This window comes from Homarus americanus, unplaced genomic scaffold (genome assembly GCF_018991925.1).
Source record: "Homarus americanus isolate GMGI-L3 unplaced genomic scaffold, GMGI_Hamer_2.0 scaffold36734, whole genome shotgun sequence".
Lineage (NCBI taxonomy): Eukaryota > Metazoa > Arthropoda > Malacostraca > Decapoda > Nephropidae > Homarus > Homarus americanus.
Window position 1 is genome coordinate 3565541 of NW_024733126.1, and position 21692 is coordinate 3587232.

General features: G+C 40.6%; 1 protein-coding gene across 1 annotated transcript in view; it reads left to right on the forward strand.

The window, feature by feature from the left end:
- The first annotated feature begins 6189 nt into the window (after positions 1-6189).
- Positions 6190-21692, forward strand: part of LOC121869304 — a 204962-nt gene continuing 189459 nt past the window's right edge. Inside the window, exon 1 of the mRNA XM_042370554.1 lies at positions 6190-6272. The gene's annotated coding sequence lies outside the window, so the exon portion shown is untranslated. The remainder of the gene's footprint in view (positions 6273-21692) is intronic.

Here is a 21692-nt window from a genome sequence, read left to right on the forward strand (position 1 = left end):
TACCCACTCTCGGTATCGCTGCTCCCACCTGCCCACAACCGCCGACATCGATGAAGAAAATCAGCATCGGATCAGATGTGCATCTCAAGCCTTTGGCAGACTCCGAAAGGTCTAGGGAGCTGAAATTATCTACAAAGCTGCACGTATATCGAGCAGTGGTCCTCCCCACCCTGCTATATGGTAGCAAGACATGGGTCACATACAGGAGGCACCTCAAGGCACTTGAAAACTTTCACCACCATAGTCTCCGTTCCATCCTCCATGTTTGCTGGGAAGACAAGAGAGCAAATGCCAGTATTCTTAGTATTCTTGCTGATACCAACTGTAGGAGCATCGAGGTTACCATTATCCATGAACGACGATGCTAGACTGGCCATTTTACCCACATGGACGACAGTAGACTGCTAAAGCAGCTACTTTACAGTCACCTAACGAATAGTAAACATAAAGCCGGAGGGCAATTGAAAAGGTATCAGGATGTTTATCAGGGCTGTAACGAGAAGGATGGTTGCCCACCGCTCGTTTGTTTGTTCGCGTCCCCCACTTGGGGGTAGACGGGGGTGAGAAGGTCCAGTGCCGCCTCAACACACATCAGACACTACCCAGCCGTCATCACAGCTGTACTTGCACCCCGCTGTTTGTTCAAATTCTGGTTGTGTTCTCATCTGAGGCTCTGGACTCGTGGGCTGATTCCCCAGACCTTCACAAATCGACTGTCAATCTCCGGACACCTACCCCAGCTACTACCGCGGCTGCCACGTCATCGCCACTTCCTCCACACCATCTGTGCCGTGGCGTCTCTCCTGTGTAGCAAGACATCCCCCGCCGGCGCCAAGTGAGGAAGCTGACTTGACCTATCCCCTGAGAGCGGATCACTGCTTTCCAGAACCTTCCACAGTGCCGCCGCCGTAGGAAATATCTGTTCATTGTTTGATTCTCTTAATTGCTTGACTCCCATAATTGTTTGACTCCCGTAATTGTTTGACTCCCTTAATTGTTTGATTCCATTAATTTTTTTACTCCATTAATTGTTTGACTCCCTTAACTGTTTGATTCTCTTAATTGTTTGACTCCTTTAATTGTTTGACTCCCGTAATTGTTATTTGATATTTGTGTGAGTGGTGTCAGAGTTTTGTGTTATTTTCATAGTAAAGAGATGTCAATCTCGAACGGTTGTTTGTTATCCCTCAGAAAACCATGGTTCTTGACTTTCCATTTATAAGATCCTGATTAGGCTGGCAAGGGATTCATATCCCTAAGTCCCAGGCCTTTACAAAGGTCTTAAGACAAACCTGAAAAAGTGCCAAATCGACCCCCTTACCTGGGAGTCGATTAATCCACCATTGTAACGCTTGCACGAGCACCACACGAGAAGGTATCAATACTTTTGAGTTAGCCCGAGTGCAAACCGAGGCACACAAGCGCCAACACCGGAAAGACGCTAACACCCCACACTAGATGCATTCCTTCACATGTGCAACAAATGTGAACGACTCTGCCGGTCCTGTATTGGCCTCTTTAGTCACCTCAAAATTCACTAACCTAGGTGACATCCCTAATAACTCATATCATTGTATCATAGCTGAATGATTGTCATACTCGATTACGAGTGATAGCAAAGTAGTAGTAGTGTATGTGTGTGTGTGTGTGTATGTTTTGTGTCCATAATGTGTTTTTTGTTTCCTTGACACACTTATAGAAGCTAACAAAATCACGCAGCAAATTCTTACAGATAATTCTGGTTATATTCTCAACGCGGTCATAGACAATATCATTTCTGACAGTTTTCATATGTAAAGTCTGAAACAGTGCTGGTGAAAATAACTTATTTCGTTATTTTCTGCGGGGTGACGAAACAATATTTGTTTTATGGGTCCATCCGTCCATATGTGTATCTCTTCGTGTATACGTGCATCCGTTCCTGTATCTGGGACTTGTGAACACGTTAACTAAATACTAATTGACTATACTTTGTATTGGACATATTATTAAGATATTTCACTCAAAGCAGATAATAAATTTTTCTGTCCAGAGTCATGTCGTTGTGATTCTTGTTCTGGCGCTGGGAGGAACTTTTAAGTCTATAGCGGTAACCTCCATTGATTACTGATTCACACACGGTTCTTCCATCCTTCTATTTTATCATTAATAAACATTTCATTCCCATTTCCCTCATTTTATCCCAACCTCTCACCCATCTACTTTCCCTAACTCCCCTCCCTCCTTCTTCTACTCTCCCCAACTCCCTTCTCCCTCATTTCCTCCCCCTCTCCCATCAGTCCTCCATGCATATATTATCCCATGATGGACCGTCAGTATCAAGGCTACTGAACTACCTCTCCCCGACAATTACAGGAACTATTATTGCAGCAACATCCCTGGTTTTCTGGGTCGTATAAATTGGCAGGGGACTGAGAACAATTTGACAGTTGTTCAGTGTGTCTCTCAGTGCTCGGTTGTCTCCCACACCACACCAGATCACAACACAACACGCGGGAACAGTAGACGTGAGGGCAGAGGAGTACGTTTCCGCTCAAGATCTGTGAGTGAAAAAATATATATTACCAGTGAGAGTAAAAGTGACAAGTGGTGCCCCTGGAAGAACGACTTCACGCTGTCTGCTGATTTTTTGTTGAGGCTTCAGGTGAGTACCCGCTGAGTTGTGGACCTGCAACGTTCAACATTATGTTGCTTACGTACAGTTCTGCACCTGACCAGGCATTGTATACATGTTACCTGACCAGGTACTGTGACCGTATGTTACTTGACCAGGTATAGTGTACATATATTACATGACAGATGCTGTGTACATGTTATATGAAAAACACTGTGATCAGCAACTATGTACAGTACATATATGGCCTAGCACTGTACACATACCCTGGGTGTTTTTTTAAGCTTTAGGTGAGCTTTTATAATTTGGCTAAACTTTCTGTCATCGAGAAATCCCGTTCACCCCTCCTTCTAGTCTTTGGCAGAGAGAGAGAGATTAATTGAAAGATTGAGTGATTCAGAAATGGATAGCAGGAAAGAGAGGGGAAACCCACTCCAGAGATGGAAGGGTAGAGTGAGGAACTCAATAATATACTGTGAGGCTCCAGGAGGTAGCGATATACGTGACTGATCAGAACAGTGTCAAGTGGTTCTGGGGGATGAAAGTGCTGCTTACGAGTAATGTTGGATTGTGTGTAGCGACAGACGTACACCAAATAGAAATCTCAGACCTTATTGGGGAAGAGTAACACCATAATTAGAACATATCTGTAACAACAATTAGGAAAAAAAATTGCAGTCGTTGTTACTCTTGATTTCTGCCATCGTAGAATATCAAGGCTTACCTTAATATTTATTCAGATTGTGTTCTTGATAACTTGAACGTGAAGTGTGAGGTGTTAAGGGGGAGTACTGAGAGTTGAGTTAGGGAGGGGCAGTAGAGGCGTCCGTCTCCTCGTGTGGGTCATCAACACCATCATCATCATCATCCTGAGGCGGTGTTACCACTATAGTAGGTCTTGGTCGGAAGGAGGCGTCTAATGTTGATTGCCATGCTCGTTTCTTCTTGTAGAGCTCCTCGTAGCAGGTGATCCCATCCTCAGTCAGTCTCAACACCCTTAAACTGCGTCAACGACTAGCAATGTTGATTTCCTGATATGATTCCAGCTATGAACAAATCTGACAAGTAGTGTGTAGTCAGTTGACATAGGATGGGTGGAGCTTCTACACTCTCCTGCAACATGTTCTTTTGACAGCATTAATAATCCTTACTTTATTAGGTCTTCAGCAACTCAAGATTCCCCCGAGGCAACATCATTGGCTAGGTTCACAATGTCTTGCTAAATGGTTTGTCGACTGTCAAGTACAGAAACACCTATGAAGTCGTGCATACAATCCTCACACCAGTCATAATCGTCTCTTTGCTTTGTTCCCTCAACCTTGTCGATAGCATTTATAAGATAAAATGATCACCGGAATTATCATGTTGTTGCTTTACTTTCATTTGCTCTTGCCAGTTGAAGAAAAGTTCTTCTATGGTACTAGGCTTTGAAGACGGCGATTGTCTCTTGACGATGGGACTTTGAAATGGTGCTGTTGGTTATGTACTGTACTCCACCCTTGCATGTGGGCACAGATTTCTTACGTTCACGGGTGGCTTGGGGATTATCTAAAGCCAACAATGCTATGTTACTGACGCTTTTGCTGGGAAAGTATTCATTGACATCAGAACAAAGCTTACTCCTATCCACGCCTTCTTACTTGAATGGTACATTGATAAGGACTTCAACTTGAAATACCTTGCAGCTTTGCCACACAGAGGTGACGTTAGACGATCGTTGGCTGCTTTACAGTCTCGCGTAACTTCTTTTCTTAGGCAAAAAAACCCAGTTCTTGGAGACATACCGTACGCTTTCAGAACAAGGCAGAACAACCAGCTTCATAAATTTTCTTCGGTTCTTTAGGATATTTTTTGCAGTAACATTTGTCAGCCCCCATCTTCCCACTCGTCTTGATGTTGTGCAGCCGGTGTCGTTTCATGGACTTATTTGACCACCCCTACCAGTACCAAAGTCTTCACGTGTGAGTCTTCACATCTTTCGACTTTGATCTTGCCTTCTCCTCAATTATCAAGACGATGAGCGACATAATACGATGGTTCTGAACCGCCGTCCAGACACTCAGTAGTAAGGTCCACCAAATCATCTTTATGCATTATTAACTTGGTTGTATTAAGGAAGTAATATACATATAACTTACCTTTATTTGTTTTTGTTTTCCTTGGTAGCAGCCACTGTAGAGGGAGTTAATTCTAATATTCATGTGATGTTGCTGAGTTTTTCGTTAATCTCTATATGCCTCACGCAACTTCTAAGCATCTTCACAGCAAGGTATAGGCTGTAAGCAAACTAAGAGCTCATAAATATATTGGTCAGTGCTGTCCAAAGCGTGGTTGTAAATTGAAACGATTCTGCTCTGCTTGTAGACTATCGGTGACGCTATGAAAAGCGGCGCGGCGGCCTGGCAAACGACGTGGAATAATATATAGTAACACACCCACGGACATACAACGTAGTGTGCGTGTTCAAAAAATTTACTTGAATTAAACCAAAAAAATAATAACAACACAAACATATGACCAAAATTGTTTTAATTGATGGCGAACTTAACAACGAAATTATCGTAAAACGATTCATTGTATGGAATCTGGGGATTTACTTGTCTTTGTAGGTATATAGATAAAATGCGTATAATTCATACAAGCCTTTTTATAGTATGGCACATGGTAGACGAGCACCTCATTCTTCTTAGCATTGTGCACTTAGCAGGCTACTTCATCCCTTGGCAGAATGCTAGTTTACCAAAGAGTAGTTCCCTCATCGGTAAGCGCTCCAACTGTCCAACTCAGCTAACTCTGGCCGGCTATTTACCCAAGATTCCTTTCATTAAAAAAAAAAATTCAGATTAATAGGAGTGACACTGGTGAGCTCCAACAATCTCATGCTAAAGACTCTCAAACTTGATCTATCTGTCGGTGACCACTATAATGTGTGGCCTGGAGCAGTGATCAGTGGAGGATGGTGACAACACTGGTCACAGCTCGTCATCATCATACCTTCCATCAGCCCACGAGGTGTCCTCTGTAACAGTGTTGGGCAGCCCTTCATCTTATGATACAGGAACTACTCAACGTAATGGTGTTGGCCAGTTTAACGCGAGGTGGCACTTGATCTGTCTTACAATATTACTTGTCTTTTATGACGACTCTATATCTCCCGACATCAATACGCTAGATGACTTACCCTTTCATTAATTTGCACGACATATAAACGAATGATTATCATTACGTGCAATAATGTACTTCAAGTCTTATAAAAGAAAACCATTTCAGAAATTAAAATTCCTCCCTCCAGAATCACACAAATTTTTCTTGGTGTAAATTACACCGGAGAGAACAAACAATGACTTCCGAAATGTCAAACCGTCAACACACGTACGTAGGAAATCATCATCCCAGAGCGTGACTGCTGACGACCTTTCACGGGTTACGCATCCACCAAACTCTTCTGACAGCTGCCACCCATTCCTCCTCCTACTCTTCCTCCTCCTCCTCTTCCAATTCCTCTTCATAGAGGTGCTGGTCTGAGCCAATAGCACCAACCCGTAGAGCAAAGCCAGAGGTGCGGCAGCGAGAGCGAGGCAGTAGCGCAGTGTCTGTTGTAGAGTGTACACGTCGCCTCTCTCTCTCTTGGACAGAATCCAGCGAGCACATCAGTGAGGTCAGTTGTAGCGAGTTCTTGTGAGTCTGTGCAGTAAAACTGAGAGTGGTTGGTTATTTGTGTGGGAGTGAAACTACTGTATCTGGTGTATACTTTATATACAATATATTTCGTCATACAAGTAAGTGGTATTTCGTTCAAGATGATCATTAAATGTCAGAGCTGAGCTTCGTAAGTTTGACAAATGGCTCGATATATAAGAAGTGAATAACTTTACATAAAGTGTTTAATTTCCTAAAGTTAAAGTTTAGTGTTTTTATCAAAAAGTTTAATATTTCCCTCCATACGAGGCTCTTGACCTTGACACTGACTTTGGAATAACGCGCGCTAAAACTATGTTATCATTTGTTGTTGGAACCTTCAACGCATAGCCAAGGAATGATCAAACCCACGTGTTATCTCCTACGATTATCTGCACATTATAGTTACTTATTATTTATAAATTAAGAGAAGAATAAGGTCAATAATCGACACACAAAAATAATCGTTTAAGCTGTGTCAATAAGATAACTACGTACCTACGTTATCGATCAAGGAGGGTTCATCATTTGCTTCACAAATAATCTAAATTGAAGACACACTATCAGGTTCTCTCTTTATATAATTCTATGCTTTCTTGATTAACATTTAATTTCTGGGCGACGTCAGCCACAAGCAGCGAGGTATTGAATTGACTCATCTTCATCTTCTACAGAAAATGATTATTGGTTTATACGATTAAACAAAACAAATCAGTGTTTTCTAAATTATTCAGTTTCAATAAATATGATCGCTGGTAATTAGGAAGGGACTTTGTTACTCTTGTAGTATCAAGGAATAATGAAAGTGACGAATGTCTTATCATTTTTGTATGAATTAATCAGAAGTACTGTATATTGCATAGAAAACTACAGGATCAGTTATTAGTACTTGCCGTGAGTGTTGCCGGGTTTACTTGTGACTGCCGCGAGTGTTGCCGGGTTTACTTGTGATCACCGTGAGTGTTGCTGGGCTTACGTGTGATTGCCGCGAGTGTTACCGAGTTTACTTGTGAGTACCGTGAGTTTTGCCGAGTTTACTTGTGAGTACGTGAGTTTTGCCGAGTTTACTTGTAATTGCTGCAAATGTTGCCCGTCTTACTTGTGGACTCGTGTTGTTTGGTTACTTATAAAAATTACTCGCGTTTTCTCTATGCAAGTATATCTATATGTGTGAGTGTGTTTCTCTTTATCTATACATCTTATCCACTTATCTAGTATTCCTTCTCCCGGGAAACCGATAAACAGGATGAAATTAAGGGAGAAAATACGGGTAAATAGTCTCCCATTGTTACAGACTACACCTAATTTCAGAAATTGGCTTAAGAAACACGGAACATCAACATTATTAACTTGAAATGACGGAATTTGTGGTGGAGTTACGAGGCTTTATTTTTTCTGGCTGCTTCTAGTGGATGTGTCGTTACATGAAGCTCTGTGAATCTGACAGCAGACTACTGGGTACTGGAGGGTAAGCCTTGCTGTCGGTGGGTAGTTATACGATAATGAATTAATGAACTAAATGATCGATACAGAAAATAAAGTTAGCGATTAATACACATAGAGAAACTAAACTGTATGGAATTATCCTATAAGATGCAGCAAACCAACGACCCTTAGGACAGGAGGTGATCGCTGTATTCACTCGGCCACTGCTCCCTAAACACAATGTTACTGCTTTGTTTGCTGTCATTGTCTGTTGAACACATGATTACGTCTAACCTATACACACCAATGAAAACAAATTGTGTGGATCAATTTATCATCCCTAAAACACAGCTTCTAAACCTTACACTATCAGCCTCTCTCAGTACTTGATTTATTGAAAACCTGATATAACACAATCACCCTACGCTGCCCACCTTCAGTACGTCATTATTCCTGGTGAAGGACAGGGGTAACCATGCCTGGGTGCCCCTAAAAAATACGTCATTTATCTTGTTAATGACATCTTTTTCCTTGATACCTAACACCCCGAACAGTTTCCTCTTCAGACTGCATGTGAAACATGATCACTCCTGCACCATATTTCGCATTATTCATCATTATTCACTGGACATTAACACAGTTTCAAAACTTCCTCTTCCAAGTAATAAAATTGTGCAATATATTTCGGTAAGTCACGACACTTTTACTTTCATACTCTGTATCATGTAGACTCTGAACACTTCGTTGTGTTCACTCTTTCTCCCCTCATTAGAGTGCTCCGGCGTGAGGTACCGTCAAGTGTTTACTAGAGAAAGAAACCTTGTAAGTGACATCTTTGTGTTCTAAATTATAGTTGTTAATATAACATTAATTTATTTATATAAAGATCCTTAATTGTCTTCCCCAGCAGTGAAGTAAGGCTAATAGCGGTATAATTACCAGCCTCACCCTCTAATTTTTTTCACTGGAAAATCATTTGCGTTTTATCTATTTCGCTGATATTCCTGATCCCTTGGTTAAGCTCTCCTCTGTCATTCGTAGGCCTCATTTACTTTATTAATAATATATACACATGTATCAGCTAACAACACTCGAAGTCTTAGAGGGAATCATTCGCGGTTTTATTTTCAACCGGGAAGAGCTTTGATGCAATAAAGATTGAATCTTTATAATATATATATATATATATATATATATATATATATATATATATATATATATATATATATATATATATATATATATATATATATATATATATATATATATACTAGTATGAATGTACTGATAGAAGAAAGTCTCATTGAAAATAAACATAAATCTTAGGCATCAATAAGTCACGAGTTATCCTGGTGCACACTCACTTGTTTCATCATGATAATTTGTCAACACAATATTTAACAATCACATTTACCTCTTCACTATGAACGTGGTGAAAGATTCCCCTACACTATCTCCATCACTTGACCATCACGAGTCTGAGTCACATCAACAAACTTGAGTACTGTACCTTTTGTGATTGTTAGGAATGAACAACTCATGTGAATATGAAGTTAACTCGGTATCTTAGTAGAGATTACATGGACAACGTTGCACTTTATGTAAATATAAAAAAATATGAAGTATAGGTAACCAGTGACCACTGTAAGGTGAGACGGGTCACACTTACATCTCCTGAGCACATGACATATTTGGACAACTTAGGTACTCGGGTTAAAAATACTCAGCGGGCTACAGGTGTTCATTTTCTGAGCATCTGTAGGTTCGGGTTGACGGTGATGGGACAGCCATAGACCTGGAATGAGAGAACCATAATTTCCATAGATCTGGTCGGATTATGATAGAAAAATCGCAGTGATATGTATATCATGTGGTACTGCAGTGACCATGAAGATACAAGTGCGTCAGATCTTAGGTACATTCAAACAGAGTGAGGGACGGACGGACAAGGGCTCCACAATGTGCCCATTCCATAGTCGCGATAATTACTAGACTGTAGTTCTGTGCCTAGCAGATGGCCTCCTTCGGCAGCTCAACATATCACACTCAGAGCCGCAGTAAACTCGCATCAGAACGTGAAACATATTATTCAACATAAAAAAACCACGTCCAGTCTGTAGTCCCTCACCAAATTTATCTTAGCAGGACATGATTCGGTCAGGATGACACACTGAACATGTTAAACAGACTTTCTCGGCATCATGTACTATGTAACAAGACTCTCTTGTATATGAAAAACCCTGAAGGCGACCCAGCTCTCTTATATTATATTGAAAGCAAAAACATCTTTCTTAATCTCTGGGTTACATTTACTCTTCACATACGTACACTCACATAAGTTGAAGACAAGGAATGACACTTTTCAAACAACGTCTGAGAGAGACAGAGGCATGTGTGCTGCCCTGATACACCGAGCCACACCCTGGTGGAGAGAGCACGAGAGAGAAGGAAGACAAGACCGGAGACACGATGTAGGGTAGAGGGAAAAGAACATTAAGATGGAGAAGCACTAGCGAACTGGAAAAGAGAGTTTGGAGGAAGGCAAGAAGGACCACCACCTCTTTGACGCTCGTACCTTGGTTGGGGTAATTAATATGGCTGACAGCACCGCCCCACAACACTGAAAGCGAGTCCCACGCCAATGTTAACTGAGTGTGTTCGTTTATAGTTGACAATTTTAAATTACAGTAAAACATAAGTTTATGTTACTATACAGGAGATGAACATTACACTGCCTTAACAAAATGTAAACAAAAAATAAACAAAAGATCATAATGTAGAGAACTGATCAAGATTAATTATCCCTGAAGATTGGTTTACATGGGGACACTTAACGCTCCAGGCGGCGGTCGAACCCGAAGAATGTTCTTCACGCCCCTAATGAGACATCCTGGCACGCTAGAGTTCCTGTGTTATGTTCTTGTCTTCATATTTTTTGACCTCCTGTACGGTTGTGGAGGAAGAGATGTTGTCACCTACGTCATTGTTTCTGATTGTTTTTGTTTTGATGATGCCAAACGTTTTTGTATCCCAGACCGTTACTTGATTTTCCAAGCATCGTTGAGCATGGCTACCCAGCCCCATAGGGCGAGGAGGCTCCTTGTTGATGTTAGGATCTCTGGGTTAAGAGTCAAGGTCGTTGTTGTACAGCCAGTCCAGGAAACTTCCAAAAAACCCTTGGCTCTTCTTTCATATTATCGACCGCCTGCTAACGTGATGTGAGATGGACGAGTGGATACAGTGTTTTTCCTGTCTAAAGGGTCGCTGGCTCTTACATAAGGCACCCCAGTCCACCCACTGTGAATGGGTACGTGACTTTGAAGTTTGGGAGGTGTAGACGTTAAGTGCAGTGCCGGCCATACTGCCTCTTTGTATACCGAGGCTTTCAACATTAGTACAACACCTGCTATAGTCCTCTGTACGAAATAACTTGATATATATATAATACATGATACATTATTCCAGTTTATCCTCACAGTTATGAGTATCTGTGTGTCCTAAGGTGTTGTTTCGTGTGTTGATAAGTATAGTAAGTTACGTCTGTTGTGTGGAACTTGGAAGCGGATCTAGAATGCTCAATTGTTTACGGAATAATATGTAATATAAAATGGTAACGTACTTGTGAAGCTAAGTACTTTTTCTCTTCCAGATACAACTGTGTATCCTTTGGAATAGCTTCCTTAAACTGCTCAGAAAAATGGGATTTCTTTTTATACAGTAACTAGTTTTTCATTCAGTTTCTGTCATTTAATCTACGTTTTCATGTATTTTTAAGTTTATTTTAATTTAAAAACTTCATGTTGTGTCAGCCTTGGTGAGGACATTCTCCCTCCCCCACCCACCACCGGTCACTGCGGTCACCACCACTGCCCTGCTCACACTGACTCTGCTGCTCATACAACACCAACTATATACTAAACATTTCCTCACCTCCAGGTTTACATATACTCATCCCTTTATATGCAATGATATAAGGGATATACAGTACAATCAGATACCCGAAGTTAGCCGCGTGGACAACTCCCACTTAAAAGAAGCACACTTAGGACACCTATTAACAGGACCACGATAATGAACTTTCTTGTCTTCTAGATTACCTTTGTTACATTCCTCCACATCTCCACATCTTCCTCCGCCCCAGGCTCTCTTTTTTCCGAGTTTTGGGAAACAATCAAAGGACACGTCAACGAAAGGGAAAAAGTTCGTCCTCAAGTCGTGTAAGAGACGTTAATGTCGCTAAGTATTACTACGCTTCTGTAACTAAGTAGGTTAGGTTATGGTAGGTTAGGTTACGATTAAAAGTACACGTGGGAGTAAGAAGACATGTGAAAGGGGTGAGTGAACAGAGTGAGAGTAGAGTTTAGGGGAGTGTCTTTTATATTGTAAAATTAACAATATGTCAGTAATTCCCAATACTCCTCGATATGTGTTTTGAATAATTAATAGTAAATTTGTGCAAAATATGTGTTGTTGTTTTTTCTTAGTTATTTAAAAAGAAAAAAAAACACACCAAGTCCTCCCCTTAAATTTCCAGCTTTTATGTTTTGTGAAATTAATATAAAGAAAAATTTCAAAATAGTTTGGTTTCCTAAAAAAAAGGAAAATTGTGTCTTCGGGTAATTGAAGCTTCGTGGAAATTTTTATTTGTCATTCTATTTAAATGGGGTAAAATACATGTCAGAGAAGGGAGGATTATCACCACACCAGATGTATTAAACTGTATATGTTCTAATTCATAAATTGTGTCAAACAGAACGAGAGAAAACAACTAAATACGATATTGTGAGACTGATGATGTTATTCCCACGTACAGTAGTTTACCTCTTGCCTGAACAACAGAACATGGTGTTGGACGAGGTTGTGGGGGAACACCTGTACTTTGTTTGATCATTAACTGTGAAGTATTTATTTTCTCTGCTTTTTGGTTGCGTTGAACCATGTCTTACACCCCGGCCCAGAAATAAATTATAATGTTTTGCCTCGTTGTTCACCCGCCAGTTTTGTTATATCCATGATGCAATATAGTTTATAAAATTATATCGTGTCAAAAATACTTCTTTGGATGATTAAATGTCCTAAACTCACTGGTTAATGCCCTGGGCACCCCCAGTCGGTCCAACTGTGAATGGGTACTTGACTTAAAATGGGGAAGTACTGGCCACATTAGGGGAGTGTGTGTGTGGGCCACTATAATTGTAGAGCTCATCAATAACAGTAAAAATCCTATTCTGTTCATGACAAGTGTGCTGGACCTCGATCAGCTCATTCGATTTATATTTTCCTGGCAGCTAAACCTACAGAACTATAACGTTGTACCACTGGCGAGAAAAGGTCAACTGGCCCTCCGCGACGGCGGTGGTGAAGTACTACTCTTATCGTAGAAGGGAGCCGTGTCCCTCACCATCATTGAACTATGCCGTGATCGTATCTCTGTTTAACAGTTTTAATTAAGACGTGTTACCGAGTACACCACTGCGTGTTGATGACTGAATCAAGAAGATGAAACGAGCAGGTGCGATGTATCTTGGGTGGGCAACAGAGGTATCACTCTTTATGTTCCTATGTCTCACTGTACAGTATTTACTTCTGCTTCCAAAATAATTTGACAAATTTGTTTCCAAAAATTGCTAATTGACGTCTTTTCTGTACTCACAATTATCCTACAACGATGACTTGCATAGAATTTGATCTCTTGCTCCTTAATGTTGTTAGAGCTATAACCCTTTTTAACTTTAATTTCTAGTGAGTTATAAAAGGGAGACCACGAAGCCTCACTACCAGCGCCACCACCTGACAGTGTCAGGGGCCACGTAGGTACACGAAGCGTTAAAGCAAGAATAACCTTACCAAGTACATTCTAATTCAGTATTATATATTCACTTTTAGTTTTAGTTTTTGCTATTCAATTATAAGAATCTAATTTAGAGAAGAACCGAATGATGATGAGGGAATGTTGTAGGAGTGAGACAGCGGCCACTGCTGCATCACTCAAGGTCGACTGTGAAGATGATCCCTGCCACAACGCTGACATCCCCCCCCCCCCACCTCTTGCTCCAACCTTCGTGTTTATATTTCCTTCAATTATTTGTGCTCGTCCTTGGTAGCGTTTCACTGTCTGGCCGCATAACTTATCTAGGATGCATAATTTTCTTGACAGACTCGGCAATATGAACGATATTGCTTCACTATTTTGGCAAGTTTGAGATATAGTGTTGTCGCTAAGGAAATAATTTATTTTTTAAATGGCGAGAATTTTCTGTTATTCATAACTCACTGTCGGCAACAGGAAGGTGTCAAGCTGTCAACCATAATTCACTTGACTGTGAAGATGAGTAACAATCACTTCATCACGCCAGCCAGTCGTCGCCTCACTCACTCCTGTAATCTGCAAGATTATCATCATTTAGAGTCGAGGATGTCTTTATGATGTAACGAGAACCAATCTTAACACAGTTCTAGTAACGATATATAACACAAGTTTAAGATTTAGATGGATATGTGTAATAATAATAATAATAATAATAATAATAATAATAATAATAATAATAATAATAACAATAATAATTAACGGTTTACTGAAAGAGCATGGCAGCTGGAAGGCTGAAAATATACAGTTACATAATGTGTGTTGTGTGTGTGTGGATGACAGTAGACTACCATAACAGCTACTTTACAGTCACCTAACGAATAGTAAACGTAACCCCAGTGGGCAATTGAAATGGTATAAGAATAGTCTTAAGACAAACCTGAAAAGGTGCCAAATCGACCTCTCACCTGGGAGTCGATTACTTCACATCTGAACGCTTGGAGGAGCACCGCACGAGAAGGTGTCAATATTTTCGAGTTAGCCCAACTGCAAACCGAGGCAGACAAGCGCCAACGTCGAAAATACGCTGCCACAGCCCCCCCCCTCCAGTAGATGGAGCCCTCCACATGTGCAACGAATGTGGACTACGCTGCAGGTCCCGTATCGGACTCACCAACCTAGGTGACATCCCTAATAACTCAGATCATTGTACCATAGCTGGAGGATCGTCATACTCGATCCGAGTGACAGCAAAGTAGAAGTAGTACGTGTGTGTGTAATAATAATAATAATAATAATAATAATAATATTATTATTATTATTATTATTATTATTATTATTATTATTATTAATTAACGGTGTATTGAAAAAGTTCAGCAGCCCGAAGGCTGAAAATATACATTAGACAAAAATGTGTGTATGTGTGTGTGCGTGTGTGTGTTTAATGATCGTTCTTGTTTGCATAACTATCGTCTTTAAGTGTTTGTTCATTGTTAATGTAGGACTGCAGCAAGTGTATTTGTCCAGGGTTCGTGCTTGCCTGTGTCTGAGTGTATATACAGAGCATAACTTTGTTGTCTCCAATATTCATCATGTTTCTCAAATTATCAATAAGTAAATTACAAGACATTTTTTCCCGTGATGTCCACATGAAGTCCTCGACGACTCACGCTGAAAGAAACTTTTTGTTCAAGTCAATGTTTTGAAAATATGAAATTCCTCCTCATCAACCGTTTATAGTAATGTTTATATATCCGCGTGAACAATCCACATATGGACTTTGTCCATCAGAATACCACGAAAGACAATCCGCTCAGTCAGCGTTTTAAGTTGTACCGCAGATCTCTGGATGTGTGGACGATACAGTAAACTGTAATTTATGCTTAGATGAGCTACTGTAAGTATAGTAAATCTCTCCTCGCTAATCACCGAATTCATGAACCCGGATGTCCTCCTACAGTGTTTAAAACACCTGAGAATTATGCCCTTGAATATTCCTTTGAGTTACCCCCCCAACCCCACGGGAGACTCTCAAGGCCCCAAGGACGGTCACGTCCAGATCCTCCCCACAGGACAAAAACGCTGCGCACCTCATAGTCGTGATATTATTATCGTAAATGTTAAAATTACAAACTTACATTTGTGTCAGCTGTACACGTCGATGTTCTGACGTTAACAATGAATGTATGACACCTTTAGTGTTGTACAAACATCCGCCTAGTAAATAACGTATGCGTTGTGTTCACGAGAGAAACACTGAATAATTTTCATCCTCTCGTTTTTTTAAACCAAACTATATAGTTAATAATGATCTCAACTGCAAGGGGTATAATATAGTTTATATCTTCAAAAAAACATAATTATATAAGTGATGAGTAAAGATTAGGTATACAGTAGACAGTTTTTGGTTGACTTACTTTTTTTCTTGGCAGTTTCCAATATCACTTTAAGATTATCAAAGAGACATTTCCGTCATGTTTACTGTAGGTCTGTTGCTTACAACTTAGTATAGTTGTACTGTAATATAGTCTGTTCACTATAAGCTTGTAACTGGGACCTGGAGTCATTTTGTAGTAAGGTAGTTGATTGGTTGGCGGACGGACACCCGAAGAGTCACTACAGTTCCTCGGTATTTAATCTATTGTGCTTAAATCTGATATTTTAAGGAATAATAAGTGTTCTGTGTTGATCTCTGATAATACCCGCACTTCGGGAAGCAAATATTAGCTTGTAAAACGCTCTGGTAACATAAAAATCTTGAAGAGAATAAGAAAAGGAATACAAAATTTCAGTGACATCCTCCGTCACTCGGCGAGGAGAACTTTACGTTCCAGAATTTGTTCATATGTTCACGTTATGATATTTTTGTTACCAGTTTGTTTCACCTGCTATTTTTTCTTCCCCAGGTGCGAAAATTATCAGAGATCGACACACAAGACTTATTATCACTTAAAATATTAGAATATAAAAAATATATGTAAAACATTAACGAACTGTAATGGCCTCAGTTGCAAGCTTCGAGTGAACAAATTACAGTTTCAGCACTACTACTTAGCACAGTACTACTGCTTAGTCCAACTGTATTGCCTATTACTGCTTAGTACAACCACTGTACTACCTACTGCTTCTTAGTACAGAAGTACTACCCAAACTTTAGTTCACTGCTTTTTTACATAGTTTTTTAATTATCCAGTAATCAATATTAGTTTTGTTTGTATTGTAATAACTACCTAAATATTTTCATGTCTAATGGAGTTGTTATAGTGTGTCTAGTTCAGTATATATACTGCAGTGACCTTGTCTGCACCTCACTGCGCCTCGCCCCGCTGAGCATGATGGGAGGTCACAGGAGGGGAAGACTGGGCTGGATCATTGTGCTGTTTTTATTATGACTCACCCTTCATGTTCTGGAGCAGCGCTGCCAATTTTATCCCTCAACACTTGATGGCATCAATGCAATTTGCTCACTGACCTTCATCTTATTTTTAGCTTATTTTTTGGTGTTAAAAACCGTTTTCTTAAAATTATAATATAAACTGCCCATTTAGGATAGGCCAGTAATGTTGTCGTCCAGTTAAACCAGGGGTCACCAAACTTTTTTCACAGTGGGCCGGATAACTGAAAGAATGACGAGCGCGGGCCGCATAATCATTCTGTTCAATACTTGCAAGCCAGAACGAAAGCTCTGGTAACGCCAGAGCGTAGGCAGAGCTACCACGAGCCGGGGAAGGACTTGGGATCCGGCCCGCGGGCCGTAGTTTGGTGACCCCTGTTAAACTGTCTAGTAAGAGAATACTGCAACATCTGGCGATCTGAAATAACCATAGAGTTATTTAAAGACTGTACTTATCGATATAAATTAATATCTCTCGTTTACTTGTGATAGTCACCTCGTGATATACGTCCACAACTTCGTTTTGACATACTTAGTGCCTCCATGTACTGTGCGTGATAAATGACGACTCAGCATGTATGATGCCAACTGTAACCAGCACTAAATGTTCTTCCAGCATTCTTATTTGACCTTGGACCTGGGACTGCCTCTATGACTGTAACTAAACCTTGGACTTGAGACAACGTTGAAGGCTATGTGTTCAAGACTAAGTTATAGACCTCGCCCTTCACGTGCCAAGAACGTTCACCCTGCGCCTCAAACTCAGGTAACCTCCACAAAATGACAACATGGAGAATAATGATCACCAGGTGTTGGTGAGAGAAGAAGCTCTTCAAAACTGTATTGCAATTATTATTTTTAATTCATCCCAAAGTACAAAAAAGAGAAACGAATACGTTTTGCGAAATAAGAAGTCCATGAGAGTGTTTTATGAAGACAGGTACGCAGTATCATATACTTAACAATTTTTACGTTTTTCTTCACAGGGAAATATTCAATTAACTCAAGTTTTTCTGAAATTAACAAAAATGCCAACTTCCGACTGGACGTGAAGGTGAAGGAACGTCGACTCCTTATATTTCTTATATAACCAGTAAAGTTTAACCATCTTTAGTTAGTACTATACTGTGCGTGTATATATACATATATATAAATATATATATATATATATATATATATATATATATATATATATATATATATATATATATATATATATATATATATATATATATATATATATATATATATATATATATATATATATATTACCTGTATGTGTGTACGTAAGAAGCGCTCACGTGTGTGTTGGTTAAACACACACTCATAAAAATACATACATATTTGGATACATAAAAGCCCAAACAAATAAGGATGAAACAGTTGACTCCGCAAATAGTAAGAACGTGACAATCAGAGCCAGGTGACCAGGCCAGAGAGTGTCCTGGCCACGACACTTCACTACAGTACCTTCCTCGGAAAGCGATCATGAACCCCCTCCGTGCATTATTTTTATTTTATTTTTGCACGTGAAAAGATTCAACAGGAACCCACATTCAAAAAACATCACAGGTTGGATGATTACTGGCATGATCTTAGTACCGGACCACTTACAACTGTCATGTCTTTTATAAGTTTCTTTACTGTAAGTTTGACATCCAAGATGTTAACTTTGTCTTTATTATGACTTGTATTACTATTTATACTTTAATATCAAAACTTTGTGAAGAATTATACCTATCATTTTATATTTCTTAACACAGCTACAAGTTCCTTTTAACTAACTATATGTTTCCCAGCCTTGAAACAAATCCGACTCGTTCCTTAACAAATCACATCTTTTCAGTAATAAGTTTCTCTTGCCCTCTCAACTACCAGTAATAATGAGTGCCATAAATGGTAAAAAAAAAGAAATCTGTAATGCCCACAAGATTTCACGAAGCAAAGATAAGGAGAGAGTATGAGAGTATTTGTACCCACAAATATCATTGAGGATTATAATTATTCAAAAATATTGTTATTTGTATTAGTATTATGCAAATAATTATTATAAATTTAGCAGACGATGCTAATTAGAATGACGTCATCAGAACTTCTCACATGTTCCACCAGATGTCTAGGACAGAGTTTTGCAGCTTATGTCATAATAGTCCTCAGTGAGACGGGCGAGGCAGGAGAGAGGGTCGCATGTTATCTCACGGGAGACTAGACCCTGACCACAGAGGTTTCGCAAAATATCGCCCCGTGAAAGACGTTTCATAACTTATTTTAACTTATCGGTGAGTTCAATTTCAATATCATATTTCACTTGGCTCTCCTCTATAACGTTCTGCATTTAATAAAGCTGTTAAACCTTAAATCATTTCTCCCGGTCTATAATACATTTTGGGTTCAGCAGAACGCTGAGCCTGCTGGGGACTGCACTGCCAACTTGTCTCGGCAGCAAAATATTTACAAAATTAATTAAGAAAAAGGTGAACACATTACTTTTGTTTATATTGTCTTCTTTGTCGTTTCTGAATATTTCATAAGTTATTATTGTACATCAACTTGATAAGATACTGATTTATTTACCTTGTAAAGAACATTCCAGTCCAAAATAAAATTCAATAATCCATTTATGTTGAACACGAAAATTTAGAGAATAACTAATTAAAAGTTCCACGGGGTGAAATGAATGTAGTTAGAATTTTAGTCCATCATTTTTGCATGTAATCGTCATGTTTCGCTTCTATACGCTGGATAGAGTTGATGCACCAAGTAATTTAACCATGGCGGCTGTATCGTCTACCAAGAGTCTACCTCAACAACAATGTGGTCGAGTATAGTGAGGAGGGCTGCTACCTCACACTATTTCTCTACCTTACTTACTGTATTAACCTTAGTTAGATGAAAGATTGAATAAAAGTATACATATTCTTACGTGATGAATAAAAAGATGGTGGTCAGAGAAATACCCATAATTAAATCGTATTTGAATAAGGATAAAAGAAACATGACAATATGCTTTAAAAATGGAAAGCACAATTGATAGCAAGACAAAGGGAAATACACGATTAAAATGTGGAATACTATGATATAATCCTTGAATAACTGGGACCCTGATAATGGGCCGACCAGCTGGAAATCAAATGAGGATTCAAGAAAGCTTCACATTTAATTGATCTCTAAGTAAATTGAATAATAAAGGTTACATAAAGATATCGCCACGTTCAGTGACCACTTTATCATATCAAGACTGATAGGTTGATATGCTACATAACATGTATATATAGTATCATTTGATAAAATAGAAAAGCACTATAGAAGGTCAGTTACAACGAGGTGCGCCCTTGTGGTATTTGCCTGAGGTGGGAGATGCCGCCGCTCTTGAGTCAGCTGGGTGAAAGTGGCTTTGGAGCGTTGGTGTGGTGTGAGCCTGGGCACACATGGGCATGGTGGGCGATCACCAGGTGAGACAGTGAAGGTACAGTACGTGCGAGGATGGTGGGCAGGCAGGTAGGTAGGTAGGTATAAGGAAAGTAGGGGAAAGTGAAAAACACAACAGGTTACTGGCCGTGAATGTTGGTGTGTTTCTCACCTCTTGATGTCTTTTGGGGAGGATAGCGGCCACGTTTATAAGTGAAGAATACCAACATAAAGAACATGAGTGGATGAATACGATAGACACTGGTGGAGAAGCAATAGGAAAGATAGTCTCATAGGAGCACTTAGGATATAGTCCACCGAATACTAAGCCAACGGTGCACATTGTTGGCGTTACTATACTTAACTATCATTTCCTAGGTACCCATTCACAGCTGGGTGTACTGGGCGTGTCCAACGCGCGAACAGACACCTTTGGGGCAAGAGGCCAGGGCCGTAGCCTTCTTGATACCACTGACACGCATGAACGGTCCAGAAGGAAAGGAATTGGCCTATCCTCACAGTTCACCTCACCAACCCCTCACCCTCACAGTACACCTCACCAACCCCTCACCTCCACAGTTCACCTTATCCTCACAGTTCACCTCACCAACCCCTCACCCTCACAGTTCACCTCACCAACACCTCACCCCCACAGTTCACCTCACCAACACCTCACCCTCACAGTTCACCTCACTAACCCTTCACCCCCACAGTTCACCTCACTAACCCCTCACCCCACAGTTCACCTCACTAACCCCTCACCCCCCACAGTTCACCCCACCAACCCCTCACCCCTCACATTTCACCCTCACCCCTCACCTCACAGTTCACCTCACCAACCCCTCACCCTCACAGTTCACCTCACTAACCCCTCACCCCCACAGTTCACCTCACCAACACCTCACCCCACAGTTCACCTCACCAACCTCACCCCCACAGTTCACCTCACCAACCCTCACCCTCACAGTTCACTTCCCCTCACCCCACAGATCACCCCACCAACCCCACACCCTCACAGTTCACCTCACTAACCCTCACCCCCACAGTTCACCTCACCAACCCTCACCCCCACAGTTCAACCCCTCACCCCCACAGTCTCACCCCTCAACAGCCTCACCCCCCACAGTTCACCTCACCAACCCTCACCCTCACAGTTCACCTCACTAACCCTCACCCCACAGTTCCCTCACCCCCACAGTTCACCTCACCAACCCTCACCCCCACAGTTCACCCCACCAACCTCACCCCACAGTTCACCTCACAACCCCTCACCCCCCACAGACTCACCAACCCTCACCCCCACAGTTCACCTCACCAACCCTCACCCCCACAGTTCACCTCACCAACCCCTCACCCCCACAGTTCAC